General features: G+C 42.1%; 1 protein-coding gene and 1 pseudogene across 3 annotated transcripts in view; both read left to right on the forward strand.

The window, feature by feature from the left end:
- Positions 1-24,124, forward strand: part of LOC136858075 (pleckstrin homology-like domain family B member 1) — an 871,560-nt gene that overhangs the window by 34,110 nt on the left and 813,326 nt on the right. The window lies entirely within an intron of this gene.
- LOC136858188 (uncharacterized) overlaps positions 11,986-24,124 on the forward strand; it is a 37,177-nt pseudogene continuing 25,038 nt past the window's right edge.

Here is a 24,124-nt window from a genome sequence, read left to right on the forward strand (position 1 = left end):
GGTAGCTAAATAAATTACCTATACGCAGTTAAAATCCCTGACCCGGCCGGAAACCGAGGGCCACTACGCTGACCGTTTAGCCAAGGAGCTTATCTCAGTTATTTCTGGAGGTCTCTGGAGCCAGGCTTGTTCGTCTTAGGCCGGGGTTTAAGGTCGGGTCCCTTCCTGATGCCTCGTAATTTTTGAGATGAAAATCTCAACCCAGGATCGACCGGGATTAGAACCTTAGCTTTCCAGGTAGGAAGCTAGCAGCTAAGCCACTGCTCTAATTCACACCCCCTCCCCGCACACGCACACACACACACACACACACACACACACGACCAAATCTCCTTCTGTGGGATATAAATATGCAGTAATCATAAACAATCACAAACAATAAGTTATTGCATTCTGATGTCAAATTCACCTTAGCGAAGAAAGTGTCTGTTTTGCTTCCCCATTTGGACCGGGCACTGGTGATCTACGCATCGCAGGACTTGTACTGGTTTTTTTTTTTTTTTTTTTTTTTTTTTTTTTGTGACAGTTCCGCAGTGTAGGGGTAGCGTGTCTGCCTCTTACCCGGAAGCTCCGCGTTCGAGTCCCGACCACGTCAGGAATGTTTACGTGGATCTCAGGGCTGGTTCGAGGTCCATTCACCCTACGTGATTACAATTGCGGAGATATCTAACAATGAGGTGGCGACTCCGGACTAGTAAGCCAAGAATAACGCCCGAGGGGATTCGTCGTGCCGACCAAACGACACCTCGTAATCTGCATGCCTTTGGGCTGAGCAGTGGTCACTTGGTAGGCCATGGCCCTTCGGGGCTGTTGCGCCATGCGGTTTTAGGTTTTTTACTCAACCAGGCTGAACTTCTCTTCTACGACTCAAATCCCGGTTATTTGCAATATGTGGAGACCATAGTTCTTTGAAACACTGTATAGGACCACGAATGAAGATTACAATATTTCCACAGAAATGAAAATCCACAGCCTGTTTCCAGTCATTCGACCGGGTCAGGAGTGGAATGAATGAAGCCTCCATCTAGCGGTGAGGATGGGAATTGTGCCAGCTGCCGAAGCCTGTCGCACTCCTCTGGGGCATTGATTAATGAATGACAGATGAAATGAAATTATATTGGAGAATGTGGCTGGAGTGAAATATGACAGGGAAAACCGGAGTACCCGGAGAAAAACATGTCCCGCCTCCGCTTTGTCCAGCACAAGTCTCACATAGAGTGACCGGCATTCGAACCACGGAATCAAGCGGTGAGAGGCCGGCGCGCTGCCGCCTGAGCCACGGAGGCTAGCAATATTTCCACTGTAATGATAAAAGAAAAAGGGAAGTTGTTGTTGTTTCTGAGGAGACCCCTATCGAGTGACAGGATTGTAATTACCTGACCACGGTCTGGCTCCTTGACCTCAAAGTGCACGTCCTCGCTCGTGACCGTATCTCCTTGGCAGTGAGCTGACAGGTATGTACAGGCATCGTCAGCGATAGGTCGGTGTAAATCAAGCAAGAATTAGGCTTGTCCTTTCCAGTGCGTGAGTTCGAAGGGTAAACAGGTGTGGTGAGGTGTCTTACGTTGATGCTTCAAGCGCAGTGGTGGACAGGTTATTAAGAAGTTTAAGTGTTGAAAATTTCTGTATCACAAAAGGCACGACACGTTCAGTTCGTTTCAAACAATGTAGAATAAGTGAGAGATTGTCACTGGGACTGACCTCACTCTTCAGTCCCTAGTATGCTTCTTCATTGACGCCCGGCCCACCTATGTCGGCTGATGGTGGAGCTGTGAGAGGCTGAGCACTCAACATACACTGACAACTTCTACTGTAATTTTACGGGCATACGTTAGTGACGGTCGAAGTTGGCCCTGGTTCGTAATATAAATCAGCAACAAAAATTGCTATAGCAGCTTATCTTCTTCTTCTTCTCTTCTTTATCTGTTTACCCTCCAGGGTTGGTTGTTCCCTGAGACTCAGCGAGGGATCCTACCTGTATCGACTTCAAGGGCAGTGTCCTGGAGCTTCAGACTCTCGGTCGGGGATACAACTGGGAAGGATAGCCAGTACCTCGCCCAGGCGACCTCACCTGCTATGCAGAACAGGGGCCTTGGCGGGAGATGGGAAGATTGGACAAGGAAGAGGGAAGGAAGCGGCCGTGGCCTTAAGTTAGGTACCATCACGGCATTTGCCTGCAGGAGAAGTGGGAAACCTGCCGGGCTGAGTGGCTCAAACGGTTAAGGCGCTGGCCTTCTGGCCCCAACTTGGCAGATTCGGTCCTGGCTCAGTCCGGTGGTATTTGAAGGTGCTCAAATACGACAGCTTCGTGTCGGTAGATTTACTGGCACGTAAAATAACTTCTGCGGGACTAAATTCCGGCACCTCTTCGAGGATGGCTGAGGTGGGAATCGAACCTACCTCTACTTAGTTGACCTCTCGAGGCTGAGTGGACCCCGTTCCAACCCTCGTGCCACTTTTCAAATTTCGTGGCAGAGCCGGGAATCGAACCCGGGCCTCCGGGGGGGGGGGGCAGTTAATCACATTAACCACTACACGACAGAGGCGGACTAGCAGCTTATCTTTGACTACATTTTGGTGGTTGGTAAAGATCGGCGACTGTAATTATATTGTTACACAGTGTTAAAGTACGTGTTTGTCAGGTTGCTAAACTCATATCAATATGGCCAGTGTGCAGGGCTTCAGTAGACGGGTGGGTTTTAATTCTACTGTCCGCTATCCTTGAAAATGATAAGACCCCTTTTCACCTGACTCACATGATCGTGCAAAATAGTTTTAAAATCTGACGTACAACGAATCGTGTTCACTGCGTCAAACCGGGGTGCAATGATTGTGCCAATCTCGTAGTGTGTGTTTCTGTCGCTTTGGTTGACCAGAAGCTTCCAGGCCTAGAATCTGTCTATGCAAAAGTAGAACCAATAGTCACTGTGTAAAGTGTAATCTCCTACCTGCATCTCTCCAAATAAAACTAATAATAATAATGTTATTTGCTTTACGTCCTACTAACTACTTTTACGGTCTTCGGAGACGCCGAGGTGCCGGAATTTAGTCCCGCAGGAGTTCTTTTACGTGCCAGTAAATCTACCGACACGAGGCTGTCGTATTTGAGCACCTTCAAATACCACCGGACTGAGCCAGGATCGAACCTGCCAAGTTGGGGTTAGAAGGCCAGCGCCTTAACCATCTGAGCCACTCAGCCCGGCCCCAAATAAAACTATTATTATAAAATGTTTCATACACGTGTGTAATATTGAGAAATGACTTGCTAGAAACAGACTAATGAATCTTATTCATATAAATCGCTCCATTTGTTTTAAACCTTGTCAGTATAATTATATGGTATTCCCTTTCCAACGAATTAGTTACGAGCCATTTAATACATTTTATTTGTATTTTTTGTTTGTGTCAGATCAGTAGGTAAGGTACGGTAAGGTAAGGGTTATTCTGCCCGAAGGCAGGTCCGAACCTCCGCAGAGGTGTTCCTGAGCCGGAGTTTACGTACGGTAGGGTGGCCAGTTCCTTTCCGCTCCTCCATTCCCTTACCCCCCACCACCAACAGCGCGTGGCAACCCATCCAACTCCTGACCACGCGCAATGTTGATTAACTTCGGAGATCTCACGGGATCTGGTGTTTCGACACGGCTACGGCCGTTGGCAGATCAGTAGAAAACTGCTTAATAAACACTTAACCAGTACGAATGTACTTTTCCAGGTCACATATGGCTGGAAGAATTATTGTAGTAGACTATCCCGTTCGAAAATGGTACATATTTTTAAAGGGAAATTTCAACAAAAAGTTTTCAGGAAGGAGAGGGATAATAATATGGTTTCCCTTCATTTTAACTCGGTAAAAAGATTGAAGTGGTCTAACTTGTATAAACCGAGCGAGTGGTCGCGTGGTTTGGGTTATGTAGCAGTCATCTTTCATACGGGAGATCGTGGGTTTGAATCCCACTGTCGGCAGCCCTGAAGATAGTTATCCGTGGATTCCCATTTTCACAGCAGGCACATGCTAGAGTTGTACCTTAATTAAGGCCACGGTCGCTTCCTTTGCGATTCCAGTCCTTTACTATCCGATCGTCGCCAGAATACCCATCAGTGTCGGTGCGACATAAAACAAACTGAAAAAAAAAAAAAGAAGTCTTGTATAAGACCACTGCTGCTTCCTTCTCAATCGCAGCTCCCAATCGTTATCTGAAATACACTCACACCACGAGGATAGCATCTAAAATGAAAGAACGTGTGTAAACGTACTATGTTTATGTATTGTATTTATTTGTGACTGAAATGAGTAAATGGTCATTGAAAAAATTAGGCGATGAAAAAATGAACCAGAAATAAATGGAAACAACGTTAGGGCTAATGTTGTTTAAAAAAAAAATTGTTTCAGAACATCTTAAATTCAGAGAAGTACAAGCACGTTATGAATATAGTAACATCAATGAGGATCAACTCGGGGAGGGAGGAGCTACGTTTCATCTGTTGTCATGCTTTTTATCTTCGGGTATGTGTTGAGTGTGAGCATCCGACTTGAAGCTCAGAGTATATTTACGTTTTGTGCGTAGCCCAGGGCGATAACAGCTCTAAAAACACATATGGTCGTCTTTTATTGCTTTTAATCCTGACGAATGCTGACTGCAGCTTGTTCGAGTGTGAATTGCCGACAGAAGAAGAAAAAGTAGCAGCCCTTGAACATGTGCGCTTAAAAATACAAAGTGAATGGTGGGAAGCCACACTCGCACACACATACACACCATCGCTTCCTAACTCCTTAGGCTCCTACCATGCTTTAGGGGTTAACATTGTAGCCTGGTTGGATTCGGGTCTATTCTAGTCCCTGTTGCGAACGTAAGACTGATTTGATTTAAGCTTGGCCTCTGGGATATCAGTTTACAATGATAAATTTTAGACGATGCAGGAAGTTAATAGTAAAAAGCGAATAAGATAAAACTGGACTCAGTTATGGCCCTAAGATCATCGTTTCATTTAGTTTTGAACTTCTCAAATATGAAAGATATCTGCGAAATAGACCTCGAATTTTAGGATCAACTAGCTGATGAACCCGTGCTTCGCTACGGAATTCTAATGTATACAGATTTCTCATAAGTAAGGTACACTTTATGAATAAGCAATAGCTCTTAACGTTACCCCATAAACGCGATGGGGAGTCACCATACGTCTTTTCTCATGTGAAAACTGTTGCCTGTTATCAGTCACAATCAAGTTGGAGTTTTTATTATGACGGAAGGCCCACTTGTTTACTGCCACGCAGAATCGAGTTGGGCATTTATCATTATAATGGCAGACGCTCACTCTCCACCTGCCTTTTTACATCCTCAGAAAGACTGTCTTAGTGATTTTCGCAACTGAAGTCAACAAAGGTCATTACAAAGGCGTCAGTAGGAAGGTCGCGGTTAAAAGCAATGCTACCATATAAATACTTGATCAAATGAAAAACAGCGCATGCTCTCACTTTTAACGAAGAGTACTACATTGCCGATCTAACAGTCCAAAGTTCCAGAATCTGAAGTGCCAGTCCGCAGACAGCAATGAACACTCCTCTCCCATTATTTCGCTAAGAGTGCACACCGCTCATTACAATCAGTGCGTCAGCGTAGGGATCGAATAGCTGTAATACTATGATGAAAAAATGTGTTACGTACCACTAGTTATCAGCAAATTTATGAACCAGAGGAATGTCATGCTAAAGAAGAGAGTTATCTAACTCCCCAGCTATTTCCCGCCAATATTCAAGCGACAGGTATACTTAGAGATGGCAAACGAATATCGAGATATCGCAAATATCGATATTTTGAGATGGAAATGTCAATATATCGACATCGATATTTTGACGTCCGATATATTGTCGATATCGATATTTTGAGATGGAAATATTGATATATCGACATCGATATTTTGAGGTCCAATATATATTCGATATCGATATTTTGAGGTGGGAATATTGATATATCGACATCGATATTTTAAGGTCCGATATATTGTCTATATCGTTATTTTGTTTCCAATATATCAATATTTCTGTCTAATTTAATACTTTTGACTACGATCTGATTATTTTTCAGACCCTTTCAATATTTGCATGCTAAAGTTATGAAATTTGAATTTTCATTTCTCAATTCAATACAGTGATAATATCGCAACTCATTCATCGTGTATACCTTGTAGGCCTATGCATAGCTTTACACGTTAGCTAGGCAATACTTGAGCATTATAGCGACCTCTGTCCCAGCAGAGAGACTGTTTTCAAAGGCCGGTAACACCATCACGCAAAAGAGAAACCGATTAAATGGCAAACTGTTACCCAAGCTGCTTTTTCTAAATGACTTACGTAAGAGGTATTGGAAATTGACCTAAGATCATGTTTTTCTTTTCACGAACAAATGGAATTGCGGTGCTGAGGAAGAAGTTGGTAAGAAAATGTTTTATTATTTTATAGAGCTCTGATAATTATCAGATGTACTTCGTAAACAAATTATACGCATGTAGTTTTTTCATATGGTTTTTCGGTGTAAGTTATTACCGGTAGCTCGTTACTAGACACCTTGCATATACTGCTTTTCTATGTATAATAACATCTTTCGGCTGTAACTGTTTTTATAATATGTCATTGTAGTGAAAATGTCATGTTACTTGATCATTGTTTTAAGCTTGTTTTCTGGTCTGTGTCAAGACTTATTGAACGTAATGAATACTTTAATCATTGTGTTAAATGTAAAACTAGACTTACAATAATGGATAAGAGCGCCAATATTTTAAAAACGGATATATCGGCGATATATCGATATTTTGAAGGCCGATATTTCAATGACATCGATATTTTAACACCGATGTATCGAAAAACCGATATATCGATATTTTGAAAAGTTTTGCCATCACTAGGTATACTCGGTACCCCATCTATCGGAGATTAGTGGCAACAGAAGACACAAAGCACATCACAACAAACAATGGTCAATTTAATGTTATTGTTGACCAATTTTATGAGCTTTAGATATTGTAGGCTTTCACATTTAGTTTTCTTCCGAGTCTGTGATATTAGGGCATCAAATGTAATGCGAGTCCTTCTTTATTTCGAAGTGACAGACCCCTTCCATTTTTCCTCTCTGAGTAGTGTTATATAGATGATGGTTGCCTACGTGTACTTCCTCGTAAAACAATAATCACCACCACCAGTCTTATGATAGTCAACAAAACAGAATAAGACATTAATGATCGGAAATTGTATTCTCTATGATTTATGTTATGTAGTACTTTTCGATAGGACGAATAACATAGGTAATAAAAAATTAACATTTCCGGCGCCACCCCCTAAACTAGAGTTTCAACAAGGGTGAATAACATTATTTATAGCGTAGACTGTAGTTCCTTGTTTCTCGACTTTACATACTGATTTTCATTAAATTCTGTTTAACCCTTTTTTCATGACTCGGTCATGCCACTGTCGGCAGCCCTAAAGATGGTCTTCCTTGGTTTCCCATTTTCTCACCGGGAAAATACTGGGGCTGTATTTTAATTAAGGCCACAACCTCTTCCTTTCCACTCCTATCTCACTCTGAAATGACAGCAATGTTAACGCAATAAAGCGGATTTCTAATACGTATCTGCTTAAGTACAAAAGAAAAAATATTGGTGATTACCGGTAATATTAATGTTTTATTATTGGAATATATATATATATATATATATATATATATATATATATATATATGGGATGATTGGCCTGCGAATAGGTATCTTATAATACGGTTCCTTAAAGAACAGTATGTTTCCAAGACATAACTTATCGCTAAAATTTGTCATATCAACTTGGAGTATGCTAAGAATATGGAATGCTGTTTTTGAGCGAGGGGGAAAACGATCCCTGTTATACAGCGTGATTTAGCCGCCCCTTCCAATGTAGTTTTATGCAACCAACAATATTCATTCCGTCCTGAAAACTGACTGTTTAGGCAGGGTATACACTTTTAAGTATCCCAGGTGTACATTGTATACTTGCCAAACTTGAGCATGGTCCGTGAGGTAGCTTTTACTTGATAGAAACTAAGACGAAGAGACAAAGGATAAAGGATGCGCCTGAACATCGCAGAACATTTTTCTCGAAAACCTACTTCACGTGACTTGGAATGTATTTATTTTAGCATTGCTATTGTTATTAGTACATGGCTTTTAAATATAGATTTTAACAAAAACATTTATCGGTTTCCTATTTACTATAATAATTTGGCCACTTTATTAGGATCGAATGTGATTGAAAATTGAGTACTTACGAGGAGACTTTGTCAACATGTCTCCACCGATTTGATCCATTTTCAGTATATGATAGGGCATGCAAGAGATACCTCGGTTCAAACTGCAAGGCACAACTCCCATTCCACTTCGAGAAAATGGATTTTGAACATTTTGAGAGTACTTTACAAGACCATCTCACAGCTCGATTCTACAACGTTCATTTTATCTCACAGGAGTCATTTACCATGCTGGAACCCAATGACACGAAATTGTCAGATTTAAATATTCTTAAATGGCAAATGACCTAATCCGGAATCGAACCCAGTATCTTAGAGTCGGAAGGCATCTTCAAAACACATTACAGTAGAATTATCTCGCCTGGTGGCCACGATCGTGAAGATGTGAAATCAGTATGGTATGACACTGTGATTAGTCAGTTCGAGTCCCGTTGGTCGAAAAATTTTCAACATCAGAATGTTGGCCAGCAGAGTAGGAGAGGTGGTGATATGTAACTTCTTATCACCATTTTATGTGCCAAAAGCCTGGATTCAATTCCAAACCTCTCCTCATTGTTCATATGGAGTGAGTGCATATGACGCTGTTGATGGGACGTAAAGCTTTGAGCATGCCCCTTAGTGTTATTCGACAGGAGTAGGCTTCGAGCCGACACCAGGCTTCACCCTCTTCCTACCACATTATCATCATCCCACATTGAGGAGCGTAGGTCGCCCATGGGTGTCAAATTGAAATGATTGTACCAGGCGAGCCGAACATGTCCTCGGACATTCCCGGCATTACAAGCCAAACGAAAAATAAATAAACAGAATTCTCGATTAAGAAACATGTAAATCCGGAGGTAATCATAACCCACTCTACTATTGCGAAACGTCATATTATTATGGAACTGACAGTGTGATTGACATCAAATACTTAGCCAACAGAGCAGGTTGGCGAGTCACTGTACTTCATCGGCCATAGACAGGAAGAGGTCTCTGGTTCGACCTCAGGTCGCTCTAAGCCTTTTTAACTGTGTAATGAACTTGTGTACATCATTTACCCAATACACTCGACACCTCAGATAGCAGAGAAACCTAACTTGAAATGTATTTATCATCATCATCATCATCATCATCATCAAAGTTGTAATGTCATGTATTATTTCCGGAAAGACAGAACTGCCCCCTTGGCTGAATGGTTAATGTTTCAGAAGGCCTTGGTTTCGATTCTCGGCCAGGCTTACAATTATAGCCATGGCTGGTTAATTCCTCTGGCTTGGGAGCTGTGTATTTTTGTTTGTCTTAATACATACCTTCACTTACACACGGCATAGCACAGTTCCAAGCACACAATAGTGAATACATACCTCTTCATGGGGTTTGTGTGAGGCAAGGCAGCTGGCTGTGAAACTGAGCTTATTCCACATTTGGTACCGACCCCAAGTAATTGGGAAAAAGTCAGGAAGGATAAGAAGATGGAGAAGCTTTGGAATAACAGAATAACAGAAAATCACTTTAATACTGAACATTTTGAAAGAAAATTAATAATTGACTGGATATGTTTTAGTGGTCTGCTGACAAAGGAGCTGAAGGGGATTTGAACTGATTACCTGTATATTTAAAATGATCTCGTTGGAATTAAGTATACTAGAGAGCGTGAGGATGGTTTACAGTTCGTTACTTTTACTAGAAGTTCAGCTCACATGCCCTCACTTTCCGTTACTTTACGCTGGTCGATGTCAGAGCAAAAGGAGAAAGAGTAATCATTGTATTGTTTGCTGTTGTCAGATGAGATATCTCGCTCATTGCTGAGCCGTCATGGCTCATTAAACAGGATAGTTCTCCTCTTCCGATTTGTGCCGTGTGTGTGTCAGCGATATCTCAAACTCTAGAAGACCACACACTGCTCTAGTCTCTGCACAAGAACTTTTGAGCATTTGTTAAAAAATAATGCCATTACTTGTCATTGCTGTCTTAGAAGCGTTCTATTTCAGCAGTATGATATTTTAGTGCAGTACAGTCACAGAGAGTTTCCACGGGGGGAGAAGCTCAAGAACTTATAATACACCTCCACATACACTCTAAGGTGAAGCCATGCAAGAACGAAATATGCGGGGTACGCTTTCACAAAGGAGAATTCTCAAGCCTCCCTTGGAAAAAACTGAACAAATGTCAAGAATGTAATGATACGTTTTCGTGAAGTGTTAATCTCGAAATACACCATTACACCCACTCGGAGGTGAAACAACACAAGTGTACAATATTCAGTAATACGTTTTCACGAAACAAACTAGGAAATAACCAATATAATAATGCTTCTCAGGACCTCCTAGTCCGCCTCTGTGGTGTAGTGGTTAGTGTGATTAGCTGCCACCCCCGTAGGCCCGGGTTCGATCCCGGCTCTGCCACGAAAATTGAAAAGTGGTACGAGGGCTGGAACGGGGTTCACTCACCCTCGGGAGGTCAACTGAGTAGAGGGTGGTTCGATTCCCTCCTCAGCCATCCTCGAAGTGGTTTTCCGTGGTTTCCCCACTTCTCCTGCAGGCAAATGCCGGGATGGTACCTAACTTAAGGTCACGGCCGCTTCCTTCCCTCTTCCTTGTCTATCCCTTCCAGTCTTCCCATCCCCTCACAACTGTCACAAAACCCCTGTTCAGCATAGCAGGTGAGGCCGCCTGGGCGGCGTACTGGTCCTCCTCCCCAGCTGTATCCCGACCCAAAGTCTGAAGCTCCAGGACACTGCCCTTGAGGCGGTAGAGGTGGGATCTCTCGCTGAGTCCGAGGGAAAAACCAACCCTGGAGGGTAAACAGATTAAGAAGAAGAAGGACCTGCTCACCTGATGAGTTAAACTGAGCACTGTCCCTGCATTGGAGGAAGGGCATTTACAAGGTTATTTTTATTTATTTACATCCAGGGTTACCATCCCTGAAGACTGAAATCATGGTGCAAAATGTTTCCATCGAAATGATGGTACAGTGGCTAAAATAATGAATGAGCGCATGGTATTGAATAAGTTCCTCGCAGGTACATTCTCAGAAACAACTGAACTTGTAGATATAGTGTTTGTTGTGGATATTCGTAGGGTTTCTACGCTGGCGAAAAAAAATATCCAAACACCACGAAATAAGGAATGCAGAATACGGAAATTTTGGAAATATATTTGTCGATGTAACATATTTAACTGATTAAAGGTACAAGACTACAGGTTAAAAATCGCGTGAGAAAAGCCATCGCAAATGTGCCATGCTGGTCCATTAATAACCGGTATAATCGCCTGACTGTTAAATGCAGGCATGCAAACGTGCATACATTGTGTCGTACAGGTGCCGGATGTCAGCTTGTGGGATGGAGTTCCATATCTGTTGCACTTAGTCGGTCAATACAGGCACAGTTAATGCCTGTTGTGCATCACGCTGGAGTTGTCGTCCAATGATATCCCATACGCGCTCGTTGGAGACAGGTCGGGGATCAAGCAGGCCAAGGCAATATGTCGATACTCTGTAGAGCACATTGGGCTACAACAGTGGCATGGGGGCGTGCATTATCCTGTTGGAAAACACCCCCGGGAATGTTGTTCATGCATGGCAGCACAACAGGTCGAATCACCATACGGACGCACACATCTGCAGTCAGGGTGCGTGGGATAACCACGAGAGTGCTCCTGCTGTCATAGGAAATTGCTCTCCAGACTAGAAATACCATCGTAAGTCCAGAGTGTCAACGCCGCAGACAGGTGGAATGCAGGCGCTCACCTGGTCTCCTCCTAACCAACACACGGCTATCACTGGCACCGAGGCAGAACCGGCTTTCATCGGAAAACGCAACGGTCCTCCACTCCATCCAGTGAGCTCTCGCTTGACACCACTGAAGTCGCACACGGCGGTGGTTTGGGGTAAGTGGAATGCACGCCGCGGTTCTAGGACATGTCGTACCGTGGACATTTCGTACCACCGGACATTTCGTACCACTTGACCGGCCGATTACCTGCGAAATGTCAGTTAAATATTTAGGAGAGGACATTCCGTACCACTTGAAATAGAATGGAAGTATTGCGAAGTAAAAACGATATCCTACTGCATGTATACATTTGTATATCCATTGTCCACTGCTAGCACAGAAGCCTCCGCATGGTGTGACCACTGCTGATGTTAACCTAACGACGGGCGCAACTGACGTGACTGGTGCACGTGTTAATTATTATCTCGTATTTGCCATTCCCGGGGACCTTTCAGTAGTTTCCTGTTTCCACGTGACCTTCAAGCCCATATCGGCCACTTCATTAGAATCTTTTATTTTTCTTACTTCATAATGAAATAATGGAGTAGTTCATAAATATTCACAAATAATAGTAATATTATTCATCCTTGGGCTCGTCAGACACATTGCGCCCGAACACGATGTATATTTCTATTATTTTGTTTTGTTTTGTTTTGTTTCAGGCTTTATAATTTAAAAAATCGACTTTCTTTTGATATCTACGTAAACATAAAAGATAAGTAGAGTTTAACCGGCAATTATTTAAGTAATATAGAAATTTCCTTCAGCAAATGTTGTAAATTATTTTTGTTTCTGATTTCTAAAATGTGCCTGTCAGACTCATTACGCCCACTGGCGTGGAAATGGAGTTCGAATGTGACATCAAGTGGTACGGATTGTCCTGGCGTAAATATTTGGGAATTACGGAAACACCGTTCGCAGGTAGATAACGACCTAGATGGTACGAAATGTCCTAAAAAATCAAGTGGTACGGAATGTCCGTGGTACGAAATGTCCGGACACCGCACGCCGCAGGGCGTCTGGCTCGGTTCTAAGACATTTCGAACCACCGGACATTTCGTACCACTTCACCGACTGTTTACCTGCGAAGTGACAGCAAATGACTTTAAAATATTTAGGAGAGGACATTCCATACTACTTGAAGTAGAGGGAAGTATTGCGAAGTTAAAAACGATATCCTTAATGAATGTATTTATTTGTATACACATTGTCCACTAACGGCGCAGAAGCCTCCGCACGGTGTGACCGCTACTGGTGTTAATCTTCCGTCAGGCGCAACTGATCTGACTAGCACACGTGTTAATTCTTGTCTCGTATTCGTCATTCGCGGGGACCTAGCTACTTCCACCTTTCAGTAGTTTCCTGTTTCCGCGTGACCTTCAAGCCCATATCGGCCAGTTCATCAGAATCTTTTATTTAATTACCTGATAATGAAATAATGCAATAGTTTATATATATTCACAATAATAGTAATATTATCCATTTTTGTGCTCGTCACGCATTGCGCACGAACACGATGTATCGTCTATTGTGTTGTTTCGTTTCAGGATTCGTCTATACTAATATATAAAAAGGTAAAGTTTCTTTGTATGTAATGGCTAATCACAGGAACTACTGGACCGATTCTAAAAATTCTTTCACTAATAGAAATATACCTTATCCCTGAGTGCTATAGGCTATATTTTATTTTCAAAACAATTCGAGGGGGGGGGAGGCGACGTGGGGAATATAAAAATATTAGGTTAATACAGGCGAACTATCGAATTTGTCGTACAAGGACAAGACAAAGCTTATTTTAAGCCCCTTGATGCAAAGAACAAAACTCGGTAGGCCCTACGGGCCCGAAAACTATGTTTTAAAGCCCTAAAAGCAATCGTTATTGAGATATTGGCACCACACTACCCCTGCTCTAGGAATCGGATAAAGGAATTAACTGTCGTAACCATGGCAACATCAGCTCCAGTGTGCTTACAGAAGCAAGATTATCTATATAAATAAAGTTGTAGGGGGTCCGCTGTCTGTAATTTCGTTTGTTTTGTCAATTTTTCAGATATATATCCGTTTTAGGTCAACTCAAGACCGAATCGGTGGTTTTTATCTTTCGTGTCTGTTTGTCTATTTGTCTGTTTGTTCCACCATCACAGTGAAACGGCTGGATAGATCTCAACCAAACTTCATATATTTAGATTATACTCATCCCGAGGAAGGTTTCGATATGCATATCATATTAAAATCTTTGAATAGACGGGGGTTTATAGGAAAACCGTTCGCCTCACATGACCCCACGACCGAAGCCCGTTTATGCGTACAGCTTCATCCATCGCGTTCATTCTTAACTTCGTCTTTATCTCCTCATTCCGAGCACCCTCCTGCCATTGTTACCACCTGTTTGTAACAGCAATCATTCTCGCTACTTACTGTCTGTTACTTCTAACTTATGAATAAGATATCTTGAGTCCACCCAGCTTTCGCTCCCGTAAAGCAAAGTTGGTCTGAAAACAGACCGATGTAAAGATAGTTTCGTCTGGGAGCTGACTTCCTTCTTACAGAATACTGCTGATCGCAACTGCGAGCTCACTGCATTAGCTTTACTACACCTTGATTCAATCTCGCTTACTATATTACCATCCTGGGAGAACACACAACCTAAATACTTGAAATTATCGACCTGTTCTAGCTTTGTATCACCAATCTGACATTCAATTCTGTTGAATTCCTTACCTACTGACATCAATTTAGTCTTCGAGAGGCTAATTTTCATACCATACTCATTGCACCTATTTTCAAGTTCCAAGATATTAGACTGCAGGCTTTCGGCACAGTCTGCCATTAAGACCAAGTCGTCAGCATAGGCCAAACTGCTTACTACATTTCCACCTAACTGAATCCCTCTCTGCCATTTTATACCTTTCAGCAGATGATCCATGTAAACTACGAACAGAAAAGGTGAAAGATTACAGCCGTGTCTAACCCCTGTAAGTACCCTGAACCAAGAACTCATTCTACCATCAATTCTCACTGCAGCCCAATTGTCAACATAAATGCCTTTGATTGATTTTAATAACCTACCCTTAATCCCATAGTCTCCCATTATGGTGAACATGCTTTCTCTAGACCTACGAAACATACACACAACTGTCTATTCCTATCGTAGCATTTTTCTGTTATTTGCGCATACTGAAAATTTGATCCTGACAGCCTCTCTGTGGTCTGAAACCACACTGGTTTTCGTCCAACTTCCTCTCTACCACTGATCGCACCATCCCTTCCAAGTTGCCAGTGAATACTTTGCCTGGTATACTAATCAATGAGATACCTCGATAGTTGTTGCAATCCTTCCTGTTCCCTTGCTTATAGATAGGTGCAATTATTGCTTTGATCCAATCTGAAGGTACTATTCTATGAATCCATTTCATCTCTGCCTTGCCACTATACTTCACCATTTCAGGTCTAATTTCATCTATTCCTGCTGCTTTATGACAGTGGAGTTCATTTACCATCCTTTCCACTTCCTCAAGCGTAATATCACCAACATCATTTTCCTCCTCCCCGTGAGCTCGGTTGTTCGCGACAGCACCATGAAGATTTCCTTTACGTTGAGGAGATTTCGAAAAATATCCCCTCCACCTGTCCAGTGATTCCCTGGGATCTATTATGAGTTCACCCGAATAACCCAAAACACTGTTCATTTCCTTTTTCCCGCCCTTCCTGAGATTCTTTATTACTGTCCAGAAAGGTTTCACTGCTGCTTGACCTAGCCTTTCAAGGTTATTACCAAAATATTTCCACAACTTCTTTTTGGATTCAACAACTGTTTGTCTCGCTCTGTTTCTTTCATCTACGTACAATTCCTTGTCTGCATCAGCCCTTATTTGGAGCCATTTCTGATAAGCCTTCTTTATACGCTCTCACTTCATCGTTCCACCAGGATGTTCGCTTTTTCCCATCTTTACACACAGTTGTTCCTAGTCATTCCCTTGCTGTTTCCACTACAACATCCCTGTATGCCACCCATTCTTTTTCTATATCCTGAACCTGCTTACTATCTACTGCAAGGCCTCTCAGGGTGCAGGCGACGACTTCACTAGGTTGACCAGAGTGCAAACCCCCACTTCACTTCCCCCACACCTGTCTCACCCGTTCTGCCTGTCTTCGCCTTCTCCACCTTCCCCGCTGATCCTCCCCTCACTGCGAAATGTTTATGTGCGGTGAGCGGTGACACTGTTGTGTGGGACAACGTTACCGGTGTTAAAACACTCTTCTTTCAATTTGGTTTGAGCAGACAATTTATCTTCTCTAGCTCTTCTTTTCCTTTATCTTTGCAATGATACCAGTTATGCCTGCAACAAGGGACCGGCTGACAGCAATTTGAGAGCCTTTTTTAAATTACAATCAGAAATAGGCCTACTCGCACGCAATCTAGTTTTCGTACAAGTCAAAGGAGGAAAAAATACCTTTTATATATGCATGTGGAACCAAACATAGAAATAATCTTACCTGCTTCTCGATGCAGCTTAGGAAAATCTTCCTTCGAAAAATTCTCGTAGAATTTGAGCAAAGCTTTTGTATTGAAAAATAGATCTTTTTGATTAACTTATCACATAATTATTGTCCCACGGATTAAGCATTTGGCTTTATAGTCACGACTGACAAAGAAATACGAAAGTTCCCAGTTTGATTGAAATGGACTTTCGGAAGTCTTTGCTTTCTTTGAAAGAGGTTGCTCCATTATTATGTTGTTGTCTTGCGCTTATCTATTTCACTGATAAACAAGCCGTATATCACCGAACGCTTCGTCGCTCTCAGCGCACTTCACTATCCGAGTCAAGCCGAGTTGAGTCGAGTCGGAACGATGCAGAGTGCACGGAGTCTCTGCGCCTCGATATGCACGCGTGAGATTTTGAGCGTTTGAGAGGCCCTGATCTACTGTTTGGAACTTCTCTCTAATCATATCCATGTACTTCTCTCTAATTTTCCTCGTCCTGGAGATTTTCTACCCTGATTCGTTTGCAGACAAATTTCACTTTCTCCATCCTAGGCCTAGAGATACTTAGTTCACTACAGATCAGATAGTGGTCTGTATCACAGAAAAAATCCCCGAAAAACCCGTACATTCTTAACAGATTTCCTGATTTCGAAGTCGGTTAAGATTTAGTCTATTATGGATCTTGTACCCCTAGCCTCACATGTGTAGCGGTGAATAGCCTTATGCTTGAAGAATGTATTCGTAACTGCTAAACCCGTACTAGCACAGAAGTCCAGCAAACGCTTCCTATTCGCATTAGCTTCCATATCTTCCCACATTTACCAATCACTCTTTCGTATCATTCAGTTCTATTTCCAACTCTCGCATTGAAATCGCCCATTAGTACTGTCCTGTCCTTGCTGTTGACCCTGACTACAATGTCACTCAAAGCTTCATAAAATTTGTCAACTTCATTTTGATCTGCACTCTCGCATGGTGAATACACTGTGATAATTTTCGTCCTAATTCCTCCAATTGCCAAATCTATCCACATCATTTGCTCATTTACGTGCCTAACAGAAACTATGTTGCGTGCAATGGTATTCCTGATAAAGAGCCCTACCCCATACTATGCCCTTCCCTTTTTAACACCCGTCCAGTACACTTTATAATCTCCTATCTGTTCCTCCTCATCTCTCCGTACCCGAATATCACTTACTCCTAGCACATCCACGTGCATCCTCTTTGCTGACTCAGCCATTTCTATTTTCTTTCTCCCATAAGCCCCATTAATATTGATAGCTCCCCATCGAATTCCATTTCGTTCGCCAAGTTGTTTCCAAGGAGTCCCTCGCCTGTCAAATGGGAGTGGGACTCCGTTACTCCCATAGGTCCGAGGCTTGCTTAAAATGTTCTGACCGGGCGAGTTGGCCGTGCGCGTAGAGGCGCGCGGCTGTGAGCTTGCATCCGGAGATAGTAGGTTCGAATCCCACTATCGGCAGCCCTGAAGATGGTTTTCCGTGGTTTCCTATTTTCACACCAGGCAAATGCTGGGGCTGTACCTTAATTAAGGCCACGGCCGCTTCCTTCGAACTCCTAGGCCTTTCCTATCCCATCGTCGCCATAAGACCTATCTGTGTCGGTGCGACGTAAAGCCCCTAGCAAAATAAAAAATGTTCTGAGCTAGGTAAATTCATGAAGCAGGATGCTACCCTACTTACACATAGTCCAGGTGAGGATCTTTCCTCTGACGGGTTAGGGACCAACGATGGATTGTATAGTCCTAGCCGCTTGAGCACAAGAAGGGCCATGACTCAGAATATGTCCGAGATGTCCACTCCCATTCCATAGCAACTGGTATCCCGACTCTCAGAACCACTTACTAGGCCACTCAGCCGTTGCCCATGGTTCACGATCTACGACGTGACTACAGTAACCCACACCATGAACCATAATTAAAGTAAGCCTGATAAAATATTAAATGTTCGCCTCTGTTGTGTAGTAGTTAATGTGATTAGCTGCCAACCTTGGAAGCCCGGGTTCGAGTCCCGGTTCTGCCCCGAAATTTTAAAAGTGGTATGAGGGCTGGAACGGGGTCCACTCAGCCTCGGGAGGTCAGCTGAGTAGAGGGGGTTTGATTCCTGCTCAGCCACCCTAAAAGTCGTTTCCGTGATTTCCCTCTTCTCCTCCAGGCAAATGCGGGATGGTACTTAATTTAAGGCCACGGCTGCTTCCTTCCCTATTCCTTGTCTGTCCCTTCCGATCTTCCCATCTCCCCATACGGCTCCTATTCAACATAGCAGATGAGGCCGCCTGGGCGAGGTACTGGTCCTCGTCCCCAGTTTTATCATTTCGACACAAAATCTCATGCTCCAGGACACTGCCCTTGAGGCGGTAGAGGTGGGATACTTCGCAGAGTCCGAGGGGACTGAAGGGTACAGGGAACAGAAAGAAAGAAAGAAAGAAAGAAAGAAAGAAAGAAAGAAAGAAATAATATTAAATGTGAAGAGCATACAGTACCAGGCGCTTAATTCTTTTTAGTGACTCTACATCTCATGCAATTTTCACTGTGTATGTTTTTTTCTTTTGAGTGGTTTTAACGTCGCACTAAGGGATTGAAGGTTTTCGGCGACTATAATTAGGGTCTGGTTTGAAAATTGGAAACCTCGAAAAACCTTCCTCACGGCTGCTTATGGTGGAATCACTGTGTTTGTTAAATGAGCAATAATAGTTTATGCAATTTATGTTTAATGTCGTAGGCTTGGACGAAAAGGCAAGAAGGGGGTATAAAATCGATTCAGCCGTGATTTAAAAATGGGAAACCATGGAAAACCATCTTCAGGGCTGCCGACAGTGTAGTTTGAACCCTGAATGCAAGCTGACAGCTACGTGATCCAAGCCGTATAGCCACTCACTCGGTACATTAATTATTATTATTATTATTATTATTATTATTATTATTATTATTATTATTATTATTATTATTATTATTATTATTATTATTATTATTATTATAGCCTAGGTAACAGTTTGGGAAGGTAACATATTTTCACGTACGGTTTGAATTTCTCATTACATCCTGAGTTATTACTTATATGATTGGTATCTGTGGTTCAGTGTGTTGAGAAACAATTGGTCTCAAACTGGTTGTAGTGTGAGTTTTCGCTCGTGCTTATTGCATGGCATGTACCTGTCAACATGTTGTCATATTCATAACGGAGGTAAATGAATTTTCTGAACATAACGCACGCACACAAACGACCTACATTTCGCTCATTATACAAAATAACGTCATACACCATCTGTGCAAGTTGGACTGATAAGCTGATGAATTCAAACATTTCTTTGCAGTTAGCTTGAGGGATAAGAGTCGTTGTCGTATCTGGTGTTAAATAATGTACGTCAGGTTAGCGTGTTTTTGTCACAGATGGCAATATCACGCACACATTTCCTGTATTGCGCTCTCTCTCTTTCTCGTTCTGCCGGGGCCAGCGCACTCTTGAACCATGCCCACCTGCTGGTTGCAGATGGCCCGGTCCAAGGCTTCTTTCTTACAAGGCTACGGGGAGTTACGTCACTGGAGCACACCACTGAGGGTGTCATTGAACCAAGTATCATGGGCGTTTTTATTTCATGCTACAATCTAATCTAAGGGATTGTTTATTACTTTCTTTCCTAGCATTACCATTAGCCCTCTTTTACCAGGACATATCCTCTTTTTCGGCACAAAAATGAATGGTCCGGCAGGGTTTTTAGGAAAACGGGGAATGGTCCTCTTTTTTGGAGGGTATAGAACACTGCTTCACCTTCAAAGTGCGGATATAAAATTCTCACAATTTAAAGATGTCTTCCTACAAAGGAAATGTTTAATCCAGTTGCTTATGTAAGAGTGAGGATACAGAGTTTAACCTCGCCTCCCACATCCCTTGATCATTTGAACTTCTCTTTTTTTAATTGAAACACATATTAACTATTAATATATAATGATATTACTAATTGAATCTCTGTTAGTTTCTCACATTCAAAGTGACACCTGTGAGTTGTTATAATAATAATATATAAATAAATTAATTTCAGAGTTCCAGACACACGTAAAGCTGAAAATTACAGGCCAGTCAGTTTGACATGCATTGCATGTAGGGTTTGGGAAAACATTTGTGATTACTGGTATATTAGACATGTTTGCGAAATTAATAACTGGTTCGATAGAAGGCAGTGCGGGTTTAGGAAAGTTTATTCCACTGAAGCTCAACTTCTAGGATTCCAGCAAGATATAGCAGACATCCTGGATTCAGGAGGTGAAATGGACTGTATCGCGATTGACCTGTCTAAGGCATTTGATAGGGTGGATCATGGAAGACTACTGGCAAAAATGAGTGCAATTGGACTAGACAAAAGGGTGACTGAATGGGTGGCTATATTTCTAGAAAATAGATCTTAGAGAATTGGATTAGGTGAAGCTTTATCTGGTCCTGTAATCATTAAGTGGGGAATTCCTCAAAGCAGTATTATTGGACCTTTACGTTTTCTTATAGCCTATATTCGAGTATAAATGATATGAGTAAAGAAATGGAATCGGAGATAAGGCTTTTTGCGGATGATGTTATTCTGTATAGAGTAATAAGTTAAAAGATTGTGAGCAACTGCAAAATGACCTCGATAATGTTGTGAGATGGACAGTAGCCAATGGTATGGTGATAAACGGGGTTGAAAGTCAGGTTGTGAGTTTCAAAAATAAGAAAAGTTCTCTTATTTTTAATTTCTGCATTGATGGGGTGAAAGTTCCTCATGGGAATCATTGTATGTGCCTGGGTGTTAATATAAGGAAAGATCTTCATTGGGGTAATCACATAAATTTGATTGCAATTATATGGTACAGATCTCTGCACAGGGTTAAGAGGATGTTTAGGGGTTGTAGTAAGGATGTAAAGGAGAGGTCATATAAGTCTTTGGTAAGACCCCAACTAGACTATGGTTCTAGTGTACGGGACTTTCACCAGGATTACTTGATTCAAAACCTGGAAAAAATCCAAAGAAGTGCAGCTCGATTTGTTCTGGGTGATTTCGGACAAAAGAGTAGCGTTACAAAAATGTTGCAAAGTTTGGTCCGGGAAGACTTGGGAGAAAGGAGATGAGCTGCTCGACTAAGCGGTATATTCCGAACTGTCAGTGGAGAGATGGCGTGGAACGACATTAGTAGACGAATAGGTTTGAGTGGTGAAAGTAGGAAATAGCACATTAGGAAGATAAAGTTAGAAATCAAGAGGACAAATTGGGGCAAATATTCATTTATAGGAAGGGGAGTTAGGGATTGGAATAAATTACCAAGGGAGATGTTCATTAAATTTCCAATTTCTTCGAAATCTTTGAAAAAACGTATCTTTAAGTGTGGAAAATATATACACAAATTCTTGCGAATGTTCAACGAACATGACGTATCTGGTTTACATGTTGGTTTATACATTCATACCCCACTCCCACCACCACTACCATCGCCACCGCCTCCGCCTCCGCTGCCGCCACTACCACCACCACCGACAAATTGACGAAATTCTGCGTATAGTGCGCCTCTGCTCTAGGCATTCGTATCTCTTCTATTATTGTCGTCACACAGTGCGTCGGCGATTGAATAAAAATGTAAAAAAAATGTTAAAAAAACTTTTTTGTCTTATTCTGCTTCGCACTAAATGAATTCCAACAAAGCTACTCTATTCGACCGAGCGGAGTCGGTATCTCCACACTTCCCGGTAAATTCTTCCAGCGTTATCACAGGTGTTTGGGACCAAAGCGAAGGGTGAAGCTTCTTGTTACTAGATGACAGTTTTAGTAAAGGTAAGTGCTCTCTTTTACGACGAATGTTTGGTAAGTCTCGAGATCTGTGCAGGAATTTCTTCCTGTAACGTTTCTCTTTAGCTTTATCAATAATTTGTGTGAACATGTTCGCAAGTTTTACTTTTATTACTTAATTTTCGCGATAATACACCATGAAAAACAAATACATTTTTGAAAGATGGATTTCAATTACAGATGCTAGTCGGAGAAGGCGGAAATTCTGAAGGTTGTTTGTAGTTTTCATAAAATTGAAGACTGCACAGAAGATGTGTACAAAAATTTAGATCAGTATAGTGCATTACTGCACGTGACCTGTAGTAAGAAATGGCGAATCTCGCTCAGGGTTCGGCCGGTATTTCTAGCTAAAAATGAAAAGTGGCCCGATCGTGCGTGTACGCTTGCGGATTATGTAACAACATTGATAAATGCTCGGTGTCAGAGTAAAGTGGGCATCGTTGGAGTTTGCTCTACTTGCGGTAAGTCATTAAACAGTTCGAGGACTGTTCGCTAAAAACAAAGAAGTAGTGCGTAGAACCTCTTGCAGCGACTAACTCTGCAGCGGAGCTTTGTTTTGTTGCTAAACAGACACCATCTAAAGAAAACACACCAACAAATAACGAGCAGTTCCAAGCCGCAAGCCGCATCCTTATTTGTAGCTCTCCATCTTTCCGAAAGGCAACCAACACTTTGAAGTCGGTCGTCAACAGCATTCATAAAAACTGTTTCCCTACGTTATACAGTGTAAAGAAAGCAGATGAAGGACTTCTGCCTCAATCTATTTAAGCCACCAAAACATCTGTACAAGTAGACCTGCAAGAAATTATGTAAGAATTTCCAAATCATGTTTAGAAGATAATGTTACGACGAAATTGGTCTGTAAATGGGGATTTGATGGCAGTGGAGGTCAGAGTATTTACAAGCAGAAATTTAATGATATCGAATATACGGATGAATTTATGTTTTTGATTGCCTCCGTCCCTATTTAATTGCCTGAAGTAATGTCCGGAAGAGTTCTATGGTGTAGCGATCGTCCAGGATCAACATCGTACTGTAGACATATCGGATTCCTTTTCTCTAAAGAATCGCCGTTGTTGGCTGAATAGTCTTATAGAGAATCTTGTGAACTGTACCTTGACTCTTTGTGACTGTACATTGCATGCAACCTTCTACTTGCATTTACATTTTGCACGGATCACAAATTACTCATGCCTCTCTTCTCCACCGTATGGTACTGCTTAATAGTCCTACTTGTACAACCTTCCTTTCTATCTATTTCATATGCTCCGTTCCATTTTTAGCCGATATCTCCATTCTCCTCTTTCTTCTAGATAATTTTTAATGATGACCGATAATGTTGTTCTGCAACTTTCAGCACCACTAGAAGTAAAATAATAAAATGAAAATCCTCAGCCTATTTTTTGCCAACCGACTGGGCCAGGAATGGAATGGATTAAGCCACCATAGTGCCGAGGATAGAAAAATGTGCCGGTTGGTGAAGCCTGTCGCATCCCTCTGGGGCAATGATTAATGAAATAAAATGAAATGATTGTGGAGAGTGTTGCTGGGATTAAATATGACAGGGGTAACCGGAGTGCCCGGAGAAAACCTGTCCCACCTCCGCTTTGTCCAGCACAAATCTTACGTAGTGACCGGAGTTCAAATCACGGATACCAACGGTGAGTGGGCGACGGTCTGCCATTTGAGTCACGGAGAGACCTACAAATAAAAGAATCAACTCATAATACTACATTTCTCCAACGTCTCTTCACTACTGTACACTTTAAGGGACATCAAGGTGTCAGA

Source organism: Anabrus simplex, chromosome 1, assembly GCF_040414725.1.
Source record: "Anabrus simplex isolate iqAnaSimp1 chromosome 1, ASM4041472v1, whole genome shotgun sequence".
NCBI classification, from domain to species: Eukaryota; Metazoa; Arthropoda; class Insecta; order Orthoptera; family Tettigoniidae; genus Anabrus; species Anabrus simplex.